General features: G+C 43.0%; 1 protein-coding gene across 1 annotated transcript in view; it reads right to left on the bottom strand.

Annotated features, from left to right (window-relative positions):
- The window catches only part of eng (endoglin), a 157,704-nt gene extending 152,995 nt beyond the window's left edge, over window positions 1-4,709 (bottom strand). The window contains exon 1 of the mRNA XM_039762653.1: window positions 4,406-4,709. The gene's annotated coding sequence lies outside the window, so the exon portion shown is untranslated. The remainder of the gene's footprint in view (window positions 1-4,405) is intronic.
- Between the last annotated feature and the right edge of the window lie 8,587 nt (window positions 4,710-13,296).

The following is a 13,296-nucleotide window of genomic DNA, read 5'->3' as shown; positions in this document are numbered from 1 at the left end:
TAGGGGTGGAAGGTCATGGAGGAGTCAAATTGCAATGTGAGTGATTTTTTTATGGCCATCTTGAAGCACAGGAAGTGGACTTGGTTGACTTTTTCGCCAAATTTGAACAGGTAAGCAGTAGATCTTCATGTCTGCAGGTAATGGTGACATATTTGGACAAATGACACATCAGACTGACATGGTGCGTCCATTTTCATCATCTAGTCAGTCCACCCCAGCTTCCTCACAACTTCAAATCCATCAAATCAGAATGAAGAGTTTGAGAGGATGCGCCAGTGATTTGGAGCCCCTCATGGAAACTGCAGGAGGACCTGACTGCCTTATTGCAGGGAGGGTCCGGTGTTCTCTGTGCGGTTGACGTGTGTGTGGTGTCATCCTCCCAAAATCAAAAGAGCTCTCTGAGGCCCTCATGATGAAGGCTGTGGATGCCTAGCAAACATCTCCAAAATTTTTGGAAATCAATGATTTCATTATAAGTGGTGTCGATTTCCAATGACTGTTAATTTGTCCAGGACGGGCCAGCCCTGCCAGTTCAGCCCCCAAAAGCGGACCATCTGATACTAAGAGAAGTCTACAAAAACCTTAAAATGTCATCACTGGTTCTGCAAGCAACTCAACAGCAGTTGGTGTGAAAATGCAATTGTTGACCAAATGTGACCCGCATGTGAGGTGTGCCAGAAAAACAAAAAGCATTTGCTCTCCAACAAGAACATCAGAGCAAGACCTTGGTTCGCCATTGAACATCTTCGCAGAGAGTGGGCCATCTGGAACAATGAACTCCGGACAGATGAATATAAAGATGGAGCTGCCTGGCCACAGTAACAGCAGACATGTTTGGCACAAACCAAAGAGAGCATTTCAGGAGAAGGACCTCAGCATTTGGGAAGGGTGGTGGTGGTGGGCATATTATGGTTTGGGGTTGCTTTACAGCCACAAGGCCAGACAGTTTGCAGTCAAAGTCAACTATGACTTGTGCATCATATCAAGGTGTGCTTGAGGAGAATGGGAGGCCATCTGTCTGAAAGGTGAAGCTAAATCAGAAATGGACCTTTCAACACAATAATGTGAATCTGAAACTCACTGGCATATCCATCAAGGAATGACTCAAGAAGAAAAAATGGTCAATAAAATAACAGCGGGAGGTCGAGCTTTATTATTTATTTATTACAGGACCCCCTAAACTGTGGACTGGTCTGCCTGCTACTATAAGAGATATCCCTTCAGTCTCAGCTTCGAAATCCCAGCTGAAGACTCACAACTTCAGTTTTGCACACCCTGACTAGAGCTGCTGATTAACTGTACAGACTACATCTCTGTTGTTAGTCATTAACACTAAAACATAAGTAATATTATAGTTAGTAACAAATGCTAACCCTCACCTATTCTGTTTCTCTTCTCGGCACTTAAATGTGGCACTTGGTGTCACTGCCCACCTGCCAAGTTGTTTTGCCTGCCTAAGGAAAAGTCATCCCTGATGGGAGGAGCACTGGAATCATTGGGTAGAGGGGTCCTGTCATCTGATTGACCGGCCCAGCATTGACTCAACTGTGGAATGGCCAATAGGGGAAGGCAGCTTGATGGCCGAGGTCTCATCTACTCGTGCATTCTGCACTGTCCTTATAATATTACTATTGTACTGTCGTATTGTATAGAGGATGACTTGTGTCCTGTTCTGTATATTGTATTGCATTGTATGTATCCCCTTTACTGACACCCACTGCACGGCAAACCTGCCAGCAAAGGGGTCTCTCTTTGAGCTGCCCTTCCTGAGATTTCTTTCATTTTTTTCTGGGTTTTTTTTTCTTGTCTTCTTAGAGAGTCATGGCTGGGGGGGGGGATTAGCTGTCAAAAGCATGGGCCTGTTAAAGCCCACTGAGGACAGACACTTGCGTGATTTTGGGCTATACAGAAATAAATTGTACTGTATTGTATTTGAATCCCACTGAAATGTTGTTGGAGGATTTGACGTTTGCTGGACCTGCAAGAAAACTCACAAACATCTTACGACAAATGGAATTTTGTCTGGAGGAGGGGAGTGGTCGTCAGAGGCTGGGGGGCAGTTATTCAAAAATGCCTACCAGAACGAACTCTCAGCCAGACAAAGTTGCGTTGTGGATTGCAATTACTATTGTGTAAATAAAATGTACTTTAACAGAATGAAACAAAGTCATTCTACGATAGTATTATAAATTAAAAGAACCTTAGGGTTCCACTGTGGAGATCTGTGTTCTCGCAAACCCATATGAAATCAATGAGGGTAGAGAGCTGGGGTCTATTTCGAGATGTTGACCCTCATGATCAGATATGAAATCAACAAGCACCTTGGTCTACTGGAGATCAGCGTGTTTGCGACAGCATATAAATTTGATGTGTGGTATGGTTGCTCTGTATTACATATGAAACTGATGGGTGGGATGGTGGGGTTCCCCCCAATGGAGATTGGGGTGGGGTTTCCCCATGGTAATTGGGGCCTTTGTGATCATACATAAAATGACATTTTGGTGCCCCCTTGGGCATGGCACCCATAACCCAGTGCCTACTCGACTTATGCCCAGAGCCAGCTCCGAAGGTCTGAGTCTTAAATAGCAAGCCAATTACAATTAAAGCAAAAGAAATGAAGAAGCAGCAAAAACAGGACGCTATCTTAAGGAAAGGTAAGAATGAAAACCTGCAGCCACTCTGGTCCTCCAGGACCGAAGTTGGAGACCTCAGATCTGTACAACCCCATTTGGGTGGTCATTGAATTTTGATTTGATTTTATGGATTGCTATTTGATTTTAATGAAAATTAATAAAAATAATAAAAAAAGATCTATACAACCCCTGGCAGCGGTGGGCTACCTCAGCAGCCAATCATCTATTTCAATGTTTCTTGGGGTCTCGCGATGTCTGTACAATACCACTGAATGAGAATGGGAAAGGTGCTATGTAGTATCTATCTATCTATCTATCTATCTATCTATCTATCTATCTATCTATCTATCTATCTATCTATCTAAACAGCAGGTATTATTATTATTATTATTATTATTATTATTATTACGAAAGGCTTGGGAATGCTTTGAGACGGGTCACCGCTTGCAGAGGAAAGACAACATCGGCGAATCTCCAAGGGGTGGGAGGACAATCAGCTACAGTTCCGCAATGTGTCTGGCAAAAGGCAAAATTGGGTCGCAAAAAAAAAGTTTAACAACCACTTATCCATTTGCTCTGAAGGCAGACAGTTTCAGGCTCTTCAGTTTTATCAAACTGTTTGTCAGCAATTCTCCTTTGTTATCTTGCGCGACTTTGTATTGTGTCTCGCGGATGCTTTCGGGTGGCTTGTGAAAGGCACTGTATAAAAAAGACTGATTGCATGACTCAGGGTCGTCTAAACAGCATCATAGACCCCCCGGTCAAGGTAGTGCGCTGTGGCCCCTGTTTTGATAGCAAACCAGAAACCTACATAGGCATCAGAAACATTGGGGACCCCGGCCAGTGCCCGTTGTGCCCATACTTTAAGACGGAGCTGCTTGATGTGACTGAAGCTCACAGGAAGCGAATCCGTGACGTCATAGCCACTACACGCACACCTCTGCCAACTATGAGCGCAAGTAGTAGTCTGTCTTTCTTTCTTTCTTTCTTTCTTTCTAAGGCTGGAATGAGCTGCCAGAAGTTGCACGCATCTTTTAAAACCAACAGACCACCTAAAGTGTTTTGCAATTTAAAACCAGTAAACGTCTACACTTTGTTTGATCAGTGACGGATTTACGCTTGTTCACATGCTAATTGGCAGCAAAACAAAGCACAAGAAACAAGCACTAGAAACAAAATTAAAAGGCTTTAGAGGAATTCATGCAAAGTAACAAATGCAATTAACCCGCAAGAAAACGCAATTCCTGCACAATCGACTTCAGTAATGATACGCCACCTGGGCATGCGCAGCTATGACCAAACACTTAAAATGACGATCCAATATTCGATCGTTATGGTTTTCCCAATTGTAATAACATCGGAATACGACTTTATAGTAGGACATGCGTAAAAGGTAAATGGAAGGCCGGCGTGATATTTGCAGTGCAGTCAGTCTGTCAGTCATTTTTTAACCCGCTTAGTCCTGAACAGGGTCGCGGGGGACTGCTGGAGCCTATTCCAGCTAGCATAGGGCACAAGGCAGGAAACCCTGGACAGTGTGCCAGTCCATCGCAGGGCGAACACAGACACGCACACACACACACACACACACACACACACACACACTAGGGCCATTTTGGAATTACAACATTATATAAATCAAAAAGGCGCTATATTATTGCAACAGCGTCAGTCTAAACCCTCCTCCTCTCTGAAGAGTTGGTATCCGGCGGCCCGGCAGTTCTTCAGAAAGATCTACGACTGGAGCAAATCAACATGTGGTCGTCACTCACCTTCAGGGGCTTCATGATCAGCTGATGTCCGAGAACGGAGAAGTGTCCTCACGGTGGGTGATTCGGTAGAAGGGGTGCTAAGGGGGGCGGCCGGTACCGATTATTTATTTGTTTACTTTAAGTTACCACCTCCTGATGGCACACAATGGCAGTTATGTCCGACGTGGTACACGCCACAGAAAGTCCGATGTTTTCTTACGCACGACAGAAATGTGTCGCCATCTGCAATGGAGAGATAAGGACAAACTTCCCAGGCGAGATAAAATAAAAGAAGATGATTTGACCAGGCAATGATTGGCATGTCAGTGTCCAGTGACTAGGGACTTGTCGGCGGGTGGGACTAAGGGTTGAATGGCTTAGATGAATTGTCGGCGTCTCCCTAAGCGTGAAAGGCGCTATATAAAATGATTTTTAGCATACAGTCTTCTGAACCTTCAGATTTAAATTTGTCCCCAAGGAGGATTCAGTAAGGGTGTTCTGAAGGGTCCAACTACGTGGGTCTCAAATCAGAGCCAAACCCCACCGAACGCCTTGGCGTATGTCGCTCAGTGTGCCTATAGGGGGCGCAGTGGTTAGAACAATTTTCTATAAATTGTCCGAAGCAGTAGTTTCAACAACCCGTGCCATCAAACATTCACCAAGCAAGATGAGATTGTAACTTTAAGGGCTTAAACTCATAAACGTGTTTAAAAAGCATGTCCAATGTTGAATAAATACTGTATGGTGCAAAAAGTTTCGGATTTATGTATGAGATACATCGGCAACCGATCTTGCCGGGGGTGGCAGGGGGGCACCTGCACCAAAAAGTTTGAATTTTTGATTACAGCCTGAGGAGGACAATGACAGACAGATAGATAGATAGATAGATAGATAGATAGATAGATAGATAGATAGATATGAAAGACACTATATCATAGATAGATAGATAGATAGATAGATAGATAGATAGATAGATAGATAGATAGATAGATAGATAGATAGATAGATAGTGATTACTAAAGGACTTAAAGTTGATATAAAGCAGGTCACTGATATCGGTCTATCAGACCATTTCCTTCTACTATTTAATATAGAAATAAAGATAGAAAACGCTCATGAGAAGCATTTTGTTAAAAAACGCTTCTTTGACTCATCAGCAGCTTTAAAGCTTACAACTATTCTAAGCAATCAGTCCGTTTATAATGCCAGCTATAATAGCGAGGATAATGTAAATAGTAAAGTGGAAAACTTTAATTCTAAAGTAAGAACTGCTGTTGACATAGTTGCACCTGAAAAGACAGTTAAAAAATCCTCTAGTACTGTTATTCCATGGAAGACCCAAAGAGTGTCTGATTTAAAAAGAACATGTCGTAGAGCTGAGCGTAAATGGAGGAAAACTAAACTAACTATCCACTATGAAATATTAAAAGTTAAAATAACAGAATACAATAACACTGTCCGTCTTGAGAGGCGCTGCTATTTCTCTAATATTATAAATAACAATGCTAGTAATCCCAGAGTCTTATTTTCAACAATTGACCGTCTGTTAAACCAGGGAACACAAAGGAATGCCCCCAGAATACTTCCAGTGAAACCTGTGAGAACATTGCTGTATTTTTCACTCAAAAATTAATAATATTAGAGATAACATAGTATATCTCCCCAACACTGCAGAACCTCCAAAGCCCGGTACTCCGTTATAAACAAATTAAATGCTTTCACCAGGATAGATTTACCTGAATTACATAGTATAATCTCTCAACTGAAACCCTCCACCTGCGTCCTTGACCCAATACCAACCAGGTTTTTCAAAGAAATATCAGGCGTTCTAATTGACAATATTCTGGACATAGTAAATTCATCATTAGATACGGGGGTCTTTCCAGACTGTCTTAAGACTGCTGTAGTTAAACCCCTTCTTAAGAAACATAATCTTGACCCCTCTGCCTTTGAAAATTTTAGACCCATTTCTAACCTGCCCTTCTTAAGTAAAATTTAGAGAAGGCAGTCATTATGCAGTTAAATGACCACCTAAATAAACATGCTATTCTTGATACTTTTCAGTCAGGCTTCAGAACAAATCACAGTACAGAAACTGCACTTGTTAAAGTAGTAAATGACTTTCGGGTAAATGCAGACAGAGGCCATTTATCTGTTCTCATCCTCTTAGATCTGAGTGCTGCATTTGACACCATTGATCATAATATTCTTAGAAATCGCCTTAGTCAATGGGTGGGCCTCTCTGGCAGTGTCTTAAATTGGTTTGAATCCTACCTGGCAGGGAGAAAATTCTTTGTGAGTTGTGGTAATCAAATCTCAAAGACACATGATATCCGATATGGTGTTCCACAAGGCTCTATCCTGGGTCCGCTGTTATTCTCAATCTACATGCTTCCGTTAGGTCAGATTATCTCAGGTTACAACGTGAGCTACCACAGCTATGCTGATGACACACAGCTGTACTTATCAATAGCACCTGATGACTCCGACTCTCGATACACTAACACAATGTCTTACTGGTATTTCTGAATGGATGAATAGTAATTTTCTCAAACTAAATAAAGAGAAAACTGAAATTTTGGTAATTGGCAATAATGGATTCAGCGAGGTTATCAGAAATAAACTTAATGCACTAGGATTAAAAGTTAAGACGGAAGTAAAAAATTTAGGGGTAACCGTTGACTGTAATCTGAATTTTAAATCGCATATTCATCAGACCACTAGGACAGCATTTTTTCACTTAAGAAACAGCTAAAGTTAGACCTCTTATATCATTGAAAGATGCTGAGAAATTAATTCACGCTTTTGTTTTCAGTAGACTAGATTACTGTAACGCACTCCTCTCAGGACTACCCAAAAAAGACATAAATCATTTGCAACGAGTGCAGAATGCAGCTGCTAGAATCCTAACTGGGAAAAGAAAATCCGAACACATTTCTCCAGTTTTGATGTCACTACACTGGTTGCCTGTGTCATTCAGGATTGACTTTAAAATACTGCTTATGGTTTATAAAGCCTTAAATAATCTCGCTCCATCTTATATATCGGAATGCCTGACACGTTATATTCCAAATCGTAACCTTAGATCTTCAAATGAGTGTCTCCTTATAATTCCAAAAGCTAAACTTAAAAGAAGTGGTGAGGCGGCCTTCTGCTGTTATGCACCTAAAATCTGGAATAGCCTGCCAATAGGAATTCGCCAGGCAAATACAGTAGAGCACTTTAAAACACTGCTGAAAACACATTACTTTAACATGGCCTTTTTATAACTTCACTTTAACTTAATACTGATACTCTGTATGTTCAATTCTTCATAATAACTATTCATGGTGGCTCTAAAATCCATACTGACCCCTACTCTCTCTTCTGTTTCTTTTTCCGGTTTCTTTGTGGTGGCGGCCTGCGCCACCACCACCTACTCAAAGCATCATGATGCACCAACATTGATGGACTGAAAGCCAGAAGTCTACGTGACCATCATCATCAGGTCCTTCCATGAAAACCCTAAATACAAAGAGGACTGTTTGATTTATGTTAGGTAGATTGCCCAGAGGGGACTGGGCGGTCTCTTGGTCTGGAACCCTACAGATTTTATTTTTTCTCCAGCCTTTGGAGTTTTTTGTTTTTCTGTCCACCCTGGCCATCGGACCTTACTCTTATTCTATGTTAATTAATGTTGACTTATGTTTATCTTTTATTGTGTCTTCTATTTCTCTATTCATTTTGTAAAGCACTTTGAGCTACATTTTTTTGTATGAATATGTGCTATATAAATAAATGTTGATTGAATGTTGAGATAGATATGAAAGGCACTATATCATAGATAGATAGATAGATAGATAGATAGATAGATAGATAGATATGAAAGGCACTATATCATAGATAGATAGATAGATAGATATGAAAGGCACTATATAATAGTGTAACAGATGGCCTGTGTCTCAACCCAGCGGGGACGCCCAAGGAATGGAAGGATGGGGGAAGGCAGCTACTTTGGGACATTGCCTCCCCCAAGACACTAGATGGCAACTTCCCTGGATTGTAACAGTTCCCCCGGATTCCCACAGAGTATCATGGGACATGGAGTTCGCTATCACAGCCCTGCTGGGTACCGTGTTTACCACCAGGGGATGCTGTGGGAAAGACAAAGATGGGAGATGAGGTTCTTGCCTTGCCCAGAAATACTAGTAGGTCACGAGAATGGAAGTCCAGAAGTATTTCCGAGCTGATTAAAAACTTGAGCTCTCCATCTGACCCAGAAGTGCTGGCAGGTCACGTGGATGGAAGAGCAGAAGCTATTCCAGGTTGGGGACTATATAAAGGACTACTAAAAACCTAGCAGGTGAGACTGAGTTGGGTGGAGGTGAACATCACTTGCTGGGAGGTGTGGAGGAGGAGACAGAGAGAGAAGAATATTGCTTATTGTGTTTTGTGCTTATTTACTTGCCTGTTTATTTGAGGCTGTGGTGCTTGGAGGGCACTGTACAAGAAGAAAAAGAATTAAAATACTTCTTAGTGCTTTCACCTTGTGTCCTGCGTGTTTGTCTGTTGGGTTTAAGGGGTAACAGTGACCCCTAGTGTCCACAATAGATAGATAGATATGATAGGCACTATATGATAGATAGATAGATAGATAGATAGATAGATAGATAGATAGATAGATAGATAGATAGATAGATAGATAGATAGAACTTTAATTTTTCCATAGCACTGCTCCCACCCCACACACACATCTTGTTCGCTTATTTTTATGTACCGTCAGTCATTTATAATCTTTCTACTCTGACTTTGATTGTTTTCCCACATTAAAATTCAAATCTTTTCCAAATCACTGCACGGCATAGTAATCCTTCATATATTTACATTCATATTACTGATGACCGTTGCAAGAAAAGTACAATTTTAGCCATCAATAAGAGTCACTTAAAGCTCTGAGTCTGACTGGGAGTTGCTCCTCTGTCCCATGCTCTGGTGCTCAGCCTAACATGAACACTTCCTTTCTTCACTTGTACAATGGAGTCAGGAAACACAATCCAATGGTCATTTAAATGTTGTTTACATTTCATGCCTTTAGAATTAAACCCATTATGAAGTCTGCCAAACGAGATCAAAAGATCTTACAGGATGCGAGTGTGTATTACAGATGGAAGGTTTCATCTTTGTCATTTATGAATATTAATAACCCTGTGCATATTTGACTATCAAGGAGCACATGAACAGTCACTAATAAGACAGGAGGCATAGGAGGAGATTTGGAAACACACATCTGTCTATCTGTCGGTCTGTTTTATAGCGCCTTTCCTCTTATTTGGTTTTCTGACTGTCTTGTTTGCAGTGTTTGCCCTGCCTAACTATTATATAGTGCCTTACATACATATCTGTCTATCACAGTGATTTTATTTATCTTATATCTTATATGGTGCCTTTCATTATATATCAGTCTTTTACATAAGCACATGCACTCTAGAGTCCTTATTTATTATATTGTCCCTTTCTTATCTAGCTGTCTGATGGCCTGTCATTTGTGCAGCCACAGCACATGTGTTTGATGTCCCCTCATGTGTGACGCTCGCCGTGCTGCTTCATGGCTCTTATGCTGAGTCACCCAAAGGCTTCTGCAGGTATTCAACTTGGTGAGCCGTCGGTTTTTACCTTTTCCTATTTATTTATTATACTATACTGTAGTGCCTTTCAAGTCCATCTGTTTTTCTGTCTATATATTGTATGGAGAGTTTTTCCGTTTTATCTTTTATATAGTGCCTTTCATATCGATCTGTCTTGTATGCAGTCTTTATTATATTTATCCACTATATGGTGCCTTTCATGTTGATATGTCTTTCAATCTGCCTTGTATGGCGAGTCTTTCCTATCTATCTACTATATCGTGCTTTCTCTATCTGACTTGTATGCAGTGTTTTTCTGATTTATCTACTGTATAGCGCCTTTCATGTCTTTCAATTTGTCTTGTATGCAGTGTTTTTTCCATATATCTATTGCATTACATTTACATTTATTTTCTTGGCTGATGCTTTTATCCAAAGTGACTTACAAAACAGGTAAACGCTATCAAGTAACATTAGGCCTGGGCCTGTTCAGCAAGTGTAGTAGGAATTGTATAGCGTCTTTCCTATCTATTCATCTATAAATAGTCCATATAGAGTGGGAACTGGGAATATCAAGAAGCTCAGCATGCAAACATCTGACTTTCCTCAGGTTATTGGTTAAATACAAGGCAGTAACCAATCATTCTGCAATATAGGAGTTTTGAGGACACAGTGGCTTTTAAATGGCTGCTTGTATGGTGCCATCTCTTTAAAATGACACAATGGCCACCATTTCACCTCATCTGGAGTGCTCTACCATTTCAAAATTCTTCTGGTTGAAGGTATTTGGCCTGGCAGTGCGGCCAGGTGGCTGTGACATGAGACTTTGGTGTCACCAAAGGGTCACCAGGGTGTGCCAGTCCTCCTGCCCATCTCCAGCTCGGTCTTTGCCCAGTGTATTTTCAATTTGCACTGTAACAGGAGTTGACTCGGGTAACTGGGTTTCTGAATATGAAAGACATTCGGTTATTGGGGTGGGATGGAGACACCAGGTATCCAATTTAAAAAAACTGCGTCTGCACTAAAGGAGGCTTAAAATGTCCGTACGCAGCTTTCCACACAAATGTCAAGATTTATACAAGAGAATTTGAACGGAGGGGTTGGGGTGTTGGGGTCGTGCGTATATTAATTACAACTCTGAACCACAACATTTTGGAGAAGCTGGGGTATCACGACACCCTCAATTTAATGCAGGCACACCAGCTAAAGGATGTCTCACACATATAATAATTCAAATCGCCTAGCTGTCATTATAATGGGAGTTGAAGCTGGTGTTCCCAGAAGGAGGTGTTTCATCTCGCAGGGCACCCTGGATATCATCGAGAGGAGTCGCAGCGCACGGCTCAATGGCAACTCAGGTCTGAACCGGGAACTGAGAAGGACGGCTGCGGAGGCTCTGAGGGCAGATAAAGAGGCGTTTGTTAGAGGAATCTGTGAGCAAGGGACACGCCATCTGTGGTCTAGTGACCTACGTCCTGCTTACAGAGGAATCAACGCATTACAAACATCTGAATCTGTTCCTCGGAGAGTCGCAGTCAGGACAGCTGATGTAACGGTCCTTATGGATGACACTGCAGTTGTGACCCGCTGGGCTGGCTATTTTGAGCTTTTGTTCAAAGCTGATCCTCCGGCTAGGATGTTGGATATCTCTGGGTCTTCGGTTCTTGAGGCTGATCCTCCAATTAGCTGTGAACCCCCCAGTCTCACTGAGATGGCACAGGTGGTGAACCAGCTAAGGGGAGGAAAGGTTGCAGGGATCTGCGGTATCCGGGGTGAACTTCTCCAGGCTGGTGGTCAGGCTGTCCTCCTGGCATTGCAAGCAATCTTTGCTTCCATTTGGGAGACTGGCATCATCCCAACGGACTGGAAAACGGGACTTGTCGTCCCTATCTGGAAAGGTAAGGGTGATCACCTGGAATGCAGCAACTACAGGAGGATAATATCGCTCTCGGTGCCAGGTAAGGTCCTTGCTAGGGTCGTACTTAATAGGATCCATGATCACTTCCTCACCTACCAGCGACCGGAACAGTCTGGTTTTACCCCTAAGAAGTCTACTATTGACTGCATCCTGGCACTGTACTTACAAACGCGAATATTGGTCGAGTTTCTTTTAAGCCTTTGTCGATTTTCACAAAGTGTTCGACTCAGTTGATCGAGCTGCCCTGTGGGACATCCTGAGGGTTCGTGGGATCCCCTCGAGGTTGCTGGATATCATGGCCGGCCGGTACACTGGGACTGTGAGTGCTGTGCAGAGTGGAGGCGGAACCTCTGCATTTTTCCAAGTTGATTCTGGGGTTCATCAGCGATGTGTTCTGCTCCAACTCTGTTCAATGCTGGCATGGACTGGGTGTTGGGCAACGTCATGGGGTCCAGCGGCTGTGGGGCATCTGTTGGTGAAGAAAGATTTACGGATCTTGACTTTGCTGATGACGCTGTGATCTTCACGGAGTCAATGGAGGCTCTGATCGCGGTGCTCGAGAGACTGAGTGAGGGGTCTGAGTGTCTGGGCTTGTGAGGGTCCTGATAAAAACCAACATCCAGGCCTTTAATGACCTCTTGGGCATGGCCATCAGCAGTGTGTCTGTTTGCAAAGAGAGTGTCGACCTCATCGAGAGGTTTACTTACCTTGGCAGTGACATTCATGTGACTCTGGTGACTCTTCCTATGAAGTCAGTAGACGGATTGGGAGAGCATGGGGGGTCATGAGGTCTCTGGAAAGGTGTGTGTGGCGCTCCCGATATCTCTGCAAAAGGACGAAGGTCCAAGTCTTTAGAGTCCTGGTGCTTCCTGTCTTGCTATATGGTTGTGAGACATGGACGCTATCCAGTGACCTGAGATGAAGACTGGACTCCTGTGTTTCTCCGGAAAATCCTTGGGTACCACTGGTTTGACTTTGCGTTGCTCATGGAGTCCCGAATGAGGCACATTTCCTGCATTGTGGGGGAGCGTCAGTTACGGCACTACGGCCATGTGGCGTGTTTCCCCGAGGGTGATCCGGCTCGTAAGATCCTCATTTTTGGGGACCCAAGTGGCTGGACCAGGCCAAGGGGTCACCCACGTAACACCTGGCTGTGGCAGATGGAGGGTCATTTCTGAAGTGTTGGACTGGGCCGCGTGTCTGCCTGGAGGGTTGCCAACCGGGATACCGAGTTGTTTCACCATGTAGTGGGTGCGGCAATGCGCTGTACAAGTGCAGGCTCCCCAACTTGACTTGACTTGACTTGAAGTGACCTCAAAAGTGATGAATAAGGACACACACTGTATTTTAAATCCCGAGGGGCAATGCTGTGTATTTGCACTGAAGAATGT

Source organism: Polypterus senegalus, chromosome 9 (assembly GCF_016835505.1).
Source record: "Polypterus senegalus isolate Bchr_013 chromosome 9, ASM1683550v1, whole genome shotgun sequence".
Lineage (NCBI taxonomy): Eukaryota > Metazoa > Chordata > Cladistia > Polypteriformes > Polypteridae > Polypterus > Polypterus senegalus.
Note: the sequence above shows the minus strand (reverse complement) of the source record. Positions and strands in the feature narration are given on the sequence as shown.